The 12,644-nt window shown below is 44.4% G+C and overlaps 1 protein-coding gene across 2 annotated transcripts in view; it reads left to right on the forward strand.

The window, feature by feature from the left end:
• Positions 1 to 12,644, forward strand: part of ARHGAP25 (Rho GTPase activating protein 25) — an 80,803-nt gene that overhangs the window by 22,557 nt on the left and 45,602 nt on the right. The window contains exon 1 of one of the 2 annotated variants that reach the window (XM_045193879.3): positions 920 to 1,032. The exons of the other annotated variant lie outside the window; for it this stretch is intronic. The gene's annotated coding sequence lies outside the window, so the exon portion shown is untranslated. Of the gene's footprint in view, positions 1 to 919; positions 1,033 to 12,644 lie in introns of those variants that run through there. 2 annotated transcript variants of the gene reach the window in all.

Genomic DNA, 12,644 nt, shown 5'->3' on the forward strand with positions numbered 1-12,644 from the left:
GAAGTTGGTGTAGAGGCTGCGAGAACTGTCAGGGAGTGGTCAACCACACAAAGGCAAGTTAGGGCCAGGTCCGCATCTGATCGCCAAGAAGCCCGGGTCAGACAGAGGCACTCGGGTTGCTCGCAGATGCATGCAACTAAATCCCAACATTTTTGTGAGAACTGTGGGTGATGAAAGGGAAACACCCAAACCATTTTTTTTCAGACAGCTGATAAAGCTTGACAGTTTAGAAGAGGTTGCAGGATGCCAATAGCAATGTCACAGGAGAAATTCTGCCTTCTGCAAAGCCTCTCTCACGTACTGTGAGATACAGCCTGAAATGAACAGCAACGCTGGTAAACAACAGGGTTTGATGACAAAGCGTATTCTCAATAATCTCCCACAAGTCAGTCGTTCTAAGCAAGATGCTGACATTGATTTTTTCAATTTATTTTTCATAAATTTTAGAATGATTTCTTTTGTCAAACCATATAATTTTTAAAAAAATAATAAAATGTTCCCAACAGGCTGAATGCTAGCAATATAGCAGAAAAAAACGTAGTGGGAAATCAAACCATAGAAATTTTTAACAGTATAGCCCAATGTCACAGCAATGGAAACTTTCTCCCATTCCACAACCCTTAATTATGTGATGTGGTAGAAATGTCGTAAATTTGTTTTTGTTTTGTCACCTTTTTTCTTTGTAGTGTTTCACTGATCTGCCTCCAGAGGACTGCATTTCTGGACATTTTTTACATATGGACTCCTAACATGCTGTCTCTTGCCTTCAGCTCCTTTCACTGGGCTTACTGCTCTCGAGGTTCATCATGTCGCAGCCCGTGTCAGTGCTTCATTCCTTTTCATTTCCGAGTGGTGGTGCATGGCATGGAGATCCAGCGTCATACTTACCCATCACCGGCTGATGGAGTCTGGATTGTCTCTGGTTTGACCATTAGGAATAACACTGCTGGGAACATTTGCATGGAAGTTTTGTGGATGTGCATTTCACTCCTCATGAATAGATTCCTAGAAGAGGAATTGCTGGGTGGAATGGTAAGCTTACATGTAACATTTTAAGAAGCATTCAGTTTAGGGCGAGTAGATTTCACTCTGTTCAGGGAGCTTCTTTGTTTCTTTTTCTTCCTGGGGCAGCCCCAGGTTAATCGGAAAATACCCCCTACCCTCACTGTATGGTGACTTGACTAGGAGGCAGCAAGATGGGACCACCATTCATTTCTCAGGCTGGACCCTCTGTACCTGGGCTAAGCTGACAGCCACATGCCCCAGCTAGGCCTCTGTTCTATGAGCACTTACAGAAGTGGCTCTGGGGCACTCTGCTGTCTCCCAGCCCCAGCATTGCTGCTCCTTTCTAGGAGTTGGTGCAGATTTTTCCTGAAACACCCTCCCCCTTTCTGGGGCAGCTGTTGTTGCCTATATAGACTGAAGGTGGGTTGGTCAGCCCCACCATCTGACATCGGACAGAAATCCTCCCAACAAACAGCATACAGATAGCATTTCTCATTTTCTTTCATTATCACTGAAGTAATTCTTTGGTTGTTCCAATGGAAATTTGGAAATGGAATTGTTACACCATGAGGTCAAACCGCATGGAATTCCAGGTGGCTCTTCCTTCCTGTGGGCCCTCGGAGCAACCCCCTCACGCTCCCTCCGCATTTTCAGTGTCCTTTCGCTCTCCCCAATGTACGTGGTCAGGTTCTACGGTTTCTGCGTTGTCTTGCCTGACAGCTCCAAGCTGCGCTGGTCCTTTCCTTCCCTGAGTGAGTGCTTTCTCTTTGATTTTCTTCCCGGAATAATGAAACTCTCGTTTCTGCTGCCTTTCTCTGCTCGTATACGCTGCACACAATATGGTAGCAGTAGAAACTGTTCGTATGCGGAAAATAGAAGAAATTGGGGGCTGGGAAGGGCCTTAGCAAGCATCCTTTTCCAAAACCTTATTTTCTATACATAGAAACTAAGCTCTGCCGGCTCATTCTTATTAACGACAATAATAATAATAAGCAAATCTCTACCTATGTTACGTTTCATAAAGGACACCTGTATCCTGCTGGTGCAATATCCCATCAGGCACAGAAGGATGATTTGCCCAAGATGACAGAGCTGGTTCTTGAAATGCAATATTTCGAAACTTTGGGAATTCACTTTGGTTTAGATTCTATAAATTCTTCCTAACATTGGGACAAATTCCCCTCAGTGTTTTCTTCTTCTTGACTCACTTTAAGTCTTAAAATGGTTAGGTTGGGAGACCCAGCCTTCAGGTCATTGAAGAGAAAACTGGCATAGAGCTTTTACAAATAACTTATTTTTTATTTTTATTTTTTAATAAAAATAACAAAGAGTTTGTTTATTTATTTTAGACAGAGGGGAAGGGAGGGAGGAAGAGAGGGAGAAAAACAGCAATGTGTGGTTGCCTCTCACGTGCCCCCCCCAACTAAGGACCTGACCTGGCCTGCAACCCAGGCATGTACCCTGACTGGGAATCGAACTGGCGACCCTTTGGTACGCAGGCTGGTGCCCAACCCACTGAGCCACAGCAGCCAGGGCTACAAAGAACTTATTTTTTAAAATAAAAAAATGACAGCAGAAAAAGACATAAAAATTAGCCATAATCCCACATCTCTGGAAAATAACCAGCCTGGTGTGAACCTTGCCATTACATTTTCCTGTGCTGCCCTGCATATGTATCTGTGCTTTTTCCATGCCACAATATGTGCATATATGTGTGTTTTTTAAAGCAAAATGCAGTCACCCTGTATATACTATTTTGGAAGAAGCAGTTTTTAACCTGCCTGCATGAACTCAATGTATTCCCATGCCAATGTAAGCCAATAAAGCACCATCTTTAAGGCTATAAAGTATTTTACTTTATGGCCGTTGTACTTCATTCAACTGATTCCATGTTATTGGACATTTAGTTTTGCACATTTGTTACACGATAGTCCTGAAGTGAATACCGTTGTAAATAAACTTAATATACATATATTATTGCCTTAACTAAGTGACGAGAAGACTTTCTTGGTTAAAAGAGCATGGATGTGTTTGCAGTTTTGATTCATAAAGTCTGGTTTAGAATTGGAGAGACACATCCAGAAGGTGGAGGGTCTGTAATATTGGGGAGCTAGGGTATCACCTCAGAGTAAATTGGCCACACACTTGAACCATCGATCCTTGAGTAATGGTTACAGCGGCTTCTGTCTTTCTACCTTTCACTCTGTGTGGTTACTGGGACTGCTCAGGGGATCTTCTTCAGCCTAATATTAAAATTCACTCTCTAACCAGGAATTTAGGAAATTACTTGATTAAAGTCACCCAGAGTATGTATGTCTTTGGCCAAATCCATTTTTCTTAATTGGCTCCAGGCCAATCTCACACAGATAAAACCCAGCCCTCTCGAACCTGAAACAGTGTCCAGAAATCCTGCTCCATCCTTATCTGTAGCTCGAAGCTGCGAAGTGGACAGCTCTCTGGCTTCACTCTCCCTCCCTGGAGTCTGTGTGCATGGGGGTGGGGGGGGGTGGCGTGGTGTGTGTGGGGGGGCCAGTGCCACCATTGCCACACCACTGCTTCCCATTCCAGGTGCTGGGCTGCTGTCAGACCAGGCGGTTTCTGGGGCCCACTGGTCCGTGTACCCTCTGGCACCAGATGGGGTGGGCAAGGGGAAGGAGAAGGGCTAAGCCTCTGTCCTCTTTCTGTTTAAATCTCTGGGCCCAAAATTCTGTGTGCAGCTTCCCTAGCCAATCCTGCCCTTTTCCCAGGCTACACTGGCAGGCCTGCACCTCCTTCTGCTGCCATATTAACCTTTAGGTACCTGTGCCTCTATGACCTCTGGTTTCCCCTTCAATCAGGAACCGGAAGGGGTAGGAGGGTTTTGCCTTTGTCCATCGTGCTCTAGCCTTGCACAGACTCTGTGCAAGGCTTCCTCCTACCGTGTCTCCACCCCCGGCAGGGAATCTGTCCTCAAGCACCTTACTAGCTTGGGTGAGGGGGGCAGGGGCAATGTCACACTGCTTGGGGCATTTCCTGCAACCCCTCCCTCACTCCAGGGAATGCAACTTCTCTTGAGCTGCCTCAGGGCCTCTCCCTCACTTGGACATTCCTCTGCCCGGCCATTTGGCCGAGTCTCCCCATATCACTACTACGCAAAGTAGTTGGCTGAAGGATGTTTTATAGGTCAATCAAAAAATTTAGAGTTGAAAATTCATTTAAGGTGTTTTATTTCCATTCTTTTATTTTATAACTGAGGAAATGAAGGCTCACAAAGGCCAAGAGTATTCCACAGCTGACTCATGTCTGAGGCAGAACTTGGACCAATCAGATCCGCCTTTCACTGAACCGCACTGCCTGCCTCTCTACCACCGGGCCAGGGGCGCTATCTTTAAGTGTCGACAATCCGTCCTGTTGCAGTGGTAGACTATGGACTATCGCTTCCTCTAACTGTTGTCATGGCAAATATTGATAGTCCGCCCCTCCATTCTCTCCAGTGAACCTGTAGCAGGCCTCAGATGACACAGACTGCACTCCCATTCACAAAGCATTGTTCTGCAAGACAGAGCCTCTTTGCCTTCCTGCAACTGCTGTTTTCAAGGTGGGACTGTCCACTCCTCCTTTTCCTACCCTGAGGAATCACACACACACACTCACGCACACACACAATTGACACTACTGACTGTTTGAATAAAAGTTGACTTTACAGGAAATACTATCTGTAACTGGAAACATCAGGAGTCCCTCGGTTCTTCCCCCTTCATTAACTGATAAAATGACAGTGCAGGGGAAATGGAGGGGCAGGGTCTGTCCCAGGGGGAGTGTGTACGTGTGTGGTATAGCATCTGCACAGTGTCACTGCTGTGCTCAGAGGAATAACTAACAGGTCTGGAAATGCAGGCCTGGGAAAACAAGCAAGTTGAAATTCAGGGTGATGGCTGATGAGTGAAAAAAAAGCCTAATAGAATCTATTTTGTGAAGCCTAATAGAATCTTGAAAAAGAGCATTTTTATCCTACACATATTTCAAACCTCAACATGGAGAATAAATATAATGGACCCCCACGTCTATGTATAACTGAAATTCAACAATTATCAAGGTTTTGTCACATTTGCTTTATCCATTTCTTTTCCTCTTTTTCCTTTTCTTTGCTGGGATATTTTAAAGCAAATCTTAGATAATGTGTAATTTTATTCCTCATGATTAAGTACATACCTTTAAAGATATGAACATTTTATTTTTTAACCACCTTGCCTGATCACACTTACAAAACTAATTAATAATTTATTGGCATTATTTATCCTCCATCCATAATTTAACTGCCTTGATATTTAATAGAATCTTTTTATCAGGTTGTAGAATAAGAGAAACTTATTATGACTTGCATGCCAGGCCCATCCCACTGCAAGAATTGTTCACGGTTCACACTCTTAGTAGAATTTCAAGGTTAAGGATTACTATTTCTGAAAACCAGTGAAGGCCCTAGGAGTGACATCTGCAGGGTGGGTGATGGCTAGTAGCCTCAGCAAGGCCTAGAACTTGATCATAGGTGCCAGTCTTTGAGCACTGCCCTGGCTGGATCACTGCCGTGAAATACTGGGGCTGCAGAATTCATTTGGGTTTATAAAATACAAAAATACTTGAAGTATTCTAAAGCGCTATTTATTTATGAATGTTAGTGACGAAGCAAAACCTCTGACCTAGAACAAATGACTAGCTTTGACAATGGAAAGATCAATACTTCTAATGACCTCTTGGTCCAACACACCACATTACTGCAGAGCATGTCCCACAGTCCTGCGTGATGCTAGGCCCTTCCTTACATGGATGTCTGGGAAGGTAGTTAGCTTGATACACAGTTAACGAGCCACAGTGTCTACCCCAGTTGCCAAATCTCCACTTCACCTTGTGCTGAGGAATAGGCAGCCCTGGGCAGTGTTGAGGAGGAAGCATTCACAATTCTGTACACTTCTTGTTATTATGCTTGGCTTCCTGTTATGCAAAGATAGGCAGAGGGGGCCCAGTGAAGTGTTGCAATGGAGACACACACCCACAAGAAGCAACTGCAATGGAAATTCAAACACACAAGCTCTAAAGTAACTGTGCACCCAGAGGGGTGGCCCTGGAAGACGGCCTACGTGGAGGGAATTTGCCAGAGTGCAGAAGATCTTGCAGGTCTAAGAAGAAACAGAAAGCCATTTCTCTCACTCCCTTCCTTCCTGTCTCCACCCCCACCTCCTTTCTCTCTCTCTTCTCCCCTTATTGCTACCAAGACCACATTTTTACCTCTTCCTGCAAAAGACATAGCTATGTGTGCTAAGTCCCTTTCCAAAGCAGAATTTGCTCTTTAGGTTGAAATGCTCACTTGTCAAACAATGAAGGCCATTTCTGTACGCTATAGAACATGGGACAATTAAACCCGCCCAATTCCTGCGAATGGAAGCAAGCAGCCAGGAAATAACATTTAGATATTTCTTTACTGATGTTATGTAAATTTGTTTCACCCATGAGAGCCTGTGTGGTTGAATTTCACCTGCACAGAAGAAGCTCCTTTGCTGTCTTCAGGCATAGCTTGTTGCCTCTGGCAGAGAGAAAAGTTTTTCATATCTGAGTTAAAAATGAAACTTAGAATTAAAAAAAAAATCAGGAGAGTAATCACAGGATAAATTTATCCTAATGTCTCAATGCCAGGTTTTGAAAATGGAAAGACATTAAAAGTTCCCCATCCTCCTGATCGGTGGGTGATTTTAAATGGAGGGCATTTGCCTTGGAAAGGGGGAAAAGGGATAGAGAAAGCAAGCCTGGAGGCTCTGAACTTAAAAACCCAGTTTTCTCCTATGTGGGCCGTCTTCCCACAGTGTGATCGCTGGACAGACCGAGCGCCTGCACGTGTATGGCGTGTGGAGGACGATGCATGCAGGGGCGTGTGTGTGCAGGCTGTGGGCAAGGGTGTACGAATCCCTGTTTATCAGGTAGGCAGTGATGACAGGCCTGCTGTTTCACACGTTCCCCAGCAGCTACCTTCTCAGCTGGGGTGGGGTGCAGGCTGGGCCCACTTTGGGTTAGTTCTGTGTTCCTCCCTCCCACGCCTCAGCCACATTGGGCTTTGGTCAGAATCCTTAGGTCTCTTCAAATGAGCTTGGGCAGAGAGCTGATAAGACATAGCAGGATCATCTAATATTTCCACTTTCCTGTTGGGGTATCAGCGCAGCCTGGGTGATGATGGGCTTGAGGTTTCAGGGCCATTGTGTTGTCGCTGCTTTTTCAAGGTCTGCTGAGCCTTGCCGAGCATACATTAGATGGAAAAAAAATAACACCAAGTTGTTTACACATCATATTAAGGCAAAATGGGTGGAAGCTGAGGCAAGTGTCTCACGGGATGGGTTAGGAGGAACGGCTTTGTTCCCTTCCCAGAGGAAGAGAGGTGCCATCTCTCCTTCACTTGACTCTTACTGTCTAACCCTGTGAATTACTAGACATTGATTCTCAATTTAGGTGCCTCTTTCATCCCTGGAATACATGCTTCTCTGGGGACTGCGTGACCTGGGTATGGATATTGGGCTTTGAAATCAGATTTCTAGCTGTGTAACTGGGGTAGACCAATTCACTTCTCTGAACTTCAGTTCCTCGTCTGGAACACAAGGATGACAATATGGTTCTTCCCGTAAAGCATTAGTGTGAGCACTGAATGGAACTAGTCTTATAAAGTGTTTGCATTGTGGCTGACACATGGTAAATGCTCAATAAATATATCATTTTTGATGTGGATTATCATTACATCAGTAATGACGTCTATTGTCCACTCCGCTCGAGTGGGCAGTGGGGAACATGTCTAGAAACCCCACACGTAGGTAAATTGGCCAATGTTTGTTGCAAATATAAAACACCTGATAGTGGTTCACATTTCATTCTAAGGTGTTTATTTTATTCACTCAGCAAATATTTGTTGGTAACTTTAATTGGCCAGATGTTTTCCTAGGAGGTGTGGTTAGATTGACGAAGAAAATCTGTTAAAACCCCTGCCCTTGAGAACCTACTTTCTGATGGTTGAGCTTCCATTCTACATTCTTTTTTTTTTTTCAGGTTTATTGATTTGAGAGAGAGAGAGATATATATAAGTTGCCTCCCATATGTGCCCTGTACTCGACCAGGCATTAAACCCACAACCTAAGTATATGCCATGACAGGGAATCAAATCCCCAACCCTTTGGTGTTTGGGGACGACACTCCACCCAACTGAGTCTCCCTGTCAGGGCCCGTTCTACACTCCTCATCGGTGGTACTCTTCCCATTCTGGTTTTGTCAGAAATAGAGGTCTCAGCAAGATGCTTATCTCTCCTTAACACTTTGTGGTTCACGATTGATTGCTAACTCCCCCTTTTTTATGCAAAGAGAGTATGTCATGAGATAGGCTGCAACTGAAGCAGCCATTGGACACGTTTTTGTTTGTTAGGGTGCACAGTAAATATTCGAAACCCCACAAGTCTCGAGTTCACTAATTTATAGGATGTCCTCTGTTTTTTAAACCATGCTCTGTGCATAAGAAATGTCTAATAAATTTTTTGATTAATTAAAGGGATAAGAAAGACAAGTTTCATTGTTAAAGAGAACCCATCCTCTGAATCTTTTATTTGAACATTATATTCTCTCCATACAATGTGCACACACGTGTGCATGTACACACACAGGCATACGCTTCCTTTCTTCATTCCTCCCAACGACCTTTCTGAGACAGACACTGGAGGGTCCTCAGGATACTAAGGTGACCAATACATGGGCATTGTCCTCAAGAATCTCTTTATAACTCCAGCACCTTCTAACCTGCAGATGTGCAGTACAAGCACAATGATGTTTATTCCCGAGGCCATGGAGTGAGCCTTCAGTTTACCTTTGTAGTCACATGCACCTTTCTGAGAGAGAAAGCAAAGATCAGAAACTTAAAATCCTTCTTTAAAAAGGACCTCTTGCTTTTGAATGATGCTTTATATCCTTAAATAGTGTCTTGCAGAATATGTAAGGTTGTATAAGTGTGCCCTGTCCAAGGGTCTCGGCAGAAAGGCTGAGTAGGGATGAAACTCAATTGGTGCTCGTCTCATTAAGCTGTTACCCTAGTGTGTGGCTGCATCCATCCACTTGAAGACAGAGGAAGCTACTTCTCCACCCACAAGCATCATCTGTTCCCCAAGAGTGTGAAATAGGGAGATCTGGCCTGAGATATTTGTTTGGCACAGGATGATAGCCTCTCTTCTTTCATTTCCCTCCCAGGTAACAGACCCCTGTCCCATCACCAAACTCTTGGGAATATTGGATTTTCTTGATGCATTTTCTTTCTTCCATACTTAGACTTAGTGCAAGCTCTCTTTAAAGTCCGAAGGGAAATAGTAACCTTTTTTGTCCTGTATCAAGTTCATCTCTATAGCCTCAAGTTAAACATACTTCCCTCGATGCTGGTGTCCTCTGTGCTCATCCTTTGCTTTGGTTTCTGAGCAACTATTGTGTTCCTTTTCAGATTTGAGATTTTCACGTCACTCAAAGCTCCTCGCTTTCCCTTGTACTTCTTTTTTTCTCCTTCTTTCTTAATCCACAGGCTTTACCTGTCAAAACCAGAACTCTAGGGAAGTCTGAAGCTCTCAGTTCACCTTCATACTTCATTAAGCCCGGAGCTGGTTGCCCTGCCCATTCACACCCACCGTATTCTCTGACTTTCTTCCCTGCTTCCATGAACAGGTCTCCCAGGTCTATGAGCTACTTGGGGCCAGAGTTGTGTCTGGTTGATCATATATCCCAGAACCTGACAGGGTTCCTGGGCCATGCCAAGTACTTAGCCATTGTGTGTCAAATGAGTGAGTAGAGGAGGCTACTTTACCTGAGCCACTCAAACCCCAAATCTCCCAGAAGTCTTTGCCTCCCAGTCCTCCTTGTTCAGCCAGTTGCTGAGGTCCCATGGTCTGCTTCACAGCTGTGTCTCTTATTCTTTCATTTTCCACTGCTATGATCCTAATTCATGCTCTGGATTTACACCTGGGATATTATATAATGTTTAGCTAGCCTTTTTCTTTTTTTCTCTCTCTCTTCCTTGTTCATCCCTGCTTTCCTTTCTCTCCTTTAATATATAATTTAGTACATACTATACTAATAGTGCTAATAATAATAGCTTCCATTTGTAATGGCTATGTTTAAGAAGCAGATATTGGCTGGAGCCTATCCACTTATCATTACTGATCCTTACAGATTAGCCACCCCACAAGGTACATATTATTATCACAATTCACAGAGGAGGAAATGAACCCTTAGAGATAGAATGTGACTCACCCAAGGCTGCATATGTAAAAGTCTGTGCCCTATTTCACCTTGCCTGCTGGGGATACAAGAACGAGCAAGTCCAAAACACCAAAGCAGAGTCCCTGTCTTCTTAGAAGGTGGTGGGGAGGGAAGACAGTAGGAAAAAGGACAAGGCAGGAAGATAAGTGCTTTGATGGACATATGAACCTAGTTAAGAAGGAACAGAGCCCAGGGAGTAATTGAGTCTGGCTGGGCTGAGAAGGCTTCTCATGGGAGGTGGGGCCTGAAGCAATTCTTGAAGGATAAACAAAAGCTTTCCAAGAGGTCATATTAGGGTCAGGGGGGCATGAATGGGAGAATATTCCAGCAAAGAAAATAGCTTATTGTAATGGGTGATGTGCTTGATGGGTGTGGAGGAAGAGTAGTGAAAGCAGTAGGAAAACCACAAAGGACTTGAACCCCGTGGTAGGGAGGTAAGCCTTCATATTTTAGGACAAAGATGTTGGAGGGTCAGCAGAGGCTTTTAGGCAGGAGAGTACATGATCAGATTTGTGTTTCAGAAGGACCATGTCACAAATGATGTCATCAGTGGGCCAGCAGTGAGTCTGGTAGGAAGGAGACAGGTCAGAGAACTATTGTAGAAATCTAGGAAAAGGATAGAAGGGCCCCCCAAAAGAGCCAGGTCAGGGTAGTGAGGAAGGCTGGATCAGAAAAAAAAGTTTTTGATTGTGATGACTGTAGGAATGGGGAAGCTTTCTGGTTTGGTTGGTTGGCTGGAAGAGGTCACTCACAGCACATCACAGAGATTGGTGGAGGTAAAGCGGGTTTGGGTGTAGTGGTTGATGCAACACAGGGGAATGGTGGGAGGTGAGGAGGATAAGGTGGTAAGTTCAGGTAGCATCATGATGACCCCGAGATTCCCATGGAGGCTACTGCAGACAATTGGATAGATGGGTCTGCAGCTCAGAACGGGGCTCCCAGGGTGACAGCATATAAATTCTACTCTCTTTTCAAACATGGGTCCTAGGCTAATGCACTTCTCATGTTGGCATATTGAGAAAATAGCCTTCATAGTTCCTCCAGCTTTTGATGAACTATTTCCATCTCACCCACAAATTCGGAGCCATCATTAAAATAGAGTCTAAACTGAGGCAGGGTTGAGAACAGAAAGAACTATCTCAAAAGTAGACCCTAGAAGATTTTGTGATTGATTATTTGGGGGGTGGGGTGGTGTTAGAGGTCAGAACATGGGAAGATAGAAAAAGGAAGTGATAACACTTCCCAAGCTGACCTCTCTGTCTATACTTCCTTAATTTTTTTGTTCCAACTTGAGGCAAAACCAGCTAGCTTCTGCAGAAACAGCATTCCTGGGTGATGGGGATCCTGGCCCTCGGGATCCGTGTGTTGTGGCTGCAATGGACAAATTCACACGGACTGCAGAAATCCTGTGGAGAAAAAGGGACGATGTGGCCATTCTCTAAGAGAGAGAGACAGAGTGAGAGGGCCAAAGAGCCCGACCCCTGTCTGGACAGGCTTTTATTGCTTTTCTGGGTACATTACATCCAGGATGGTCCTCATTTACTATGCACAGGTTTGCTGTAGGTGATTACCTTTTACAGATAACAAAATAAAGAATGTTGCTAATTACTTCAAAGAGAAGGATGTTACAGATCAAGGGGACAAGTGGTTGAACTGGTTACACTCCATACTTGGGAGGTTTAGCTCAGACTTTAAGAAGTTAAAGATACGCAGTAAACATTTGCTGCCTCAATCCAGGGTGAGGGAGTTTTAGAAAAAACAAGTCTCATAGCAGCCTAGGTACAATGCAGACCTGATTCCCCACGGGAGAACCTGTCCGTGGGCATGGGTCTTATGTGCCAGACCTTGCTCCCCACTGGCTTTTCCGAGTCGGGGCTGGGTTATATTTCCCACTCATGGAACGGTTCCCTATACCTGGGAATGTATACTTCTTCCATTTCTCTTCTTTCCTTTCTGGTGTCCTCACTCACCTGCACACTAAAATTCAGTATATGCAGTACAATTATAGAACTTGTCTGTATTTTATCATGGGCCTCCCTGTTATCTCTTAGATCAAGGTTGGACTTCTCACTCTGCCACCTGAAGCCACTTTTTTCTGGAGCCCTCCAACTTGATTTCTCTATTTGATGAAATACTGTCCAACGTTTATGGCCTATTTTGTCCCATGTTTAGTAATGATAACTCTCAGATTCTGGCCCATAGAACTTTCTGAGATGATGATGGCTGTGTTCTTTATCTGTGTTGTCCACCCCTCTAGCCACGAGCCTCATGGGGCTACTGAGCACTTGAAATGTGGCTGCTGTGACTGATTAACTGAATTTAATTCATTTTCCTGTAGATAG

This window comes from Desmodus rotundus, chromosome 5, assembly GCF_022682495.2.
Source record: "Desmodus rotundus isolate HL8 chromosome 5, HLdesRot8A.1, whole genome shotgun sequence".
In the NCBI taxonomy this organism is placed as follows: domain Eukaryota; kingdom Metazoa; phylum Chordata; class Mammalia; order Chiroptera; family Phyllostomidae; genus Desmodus; species Desmodus rotundus.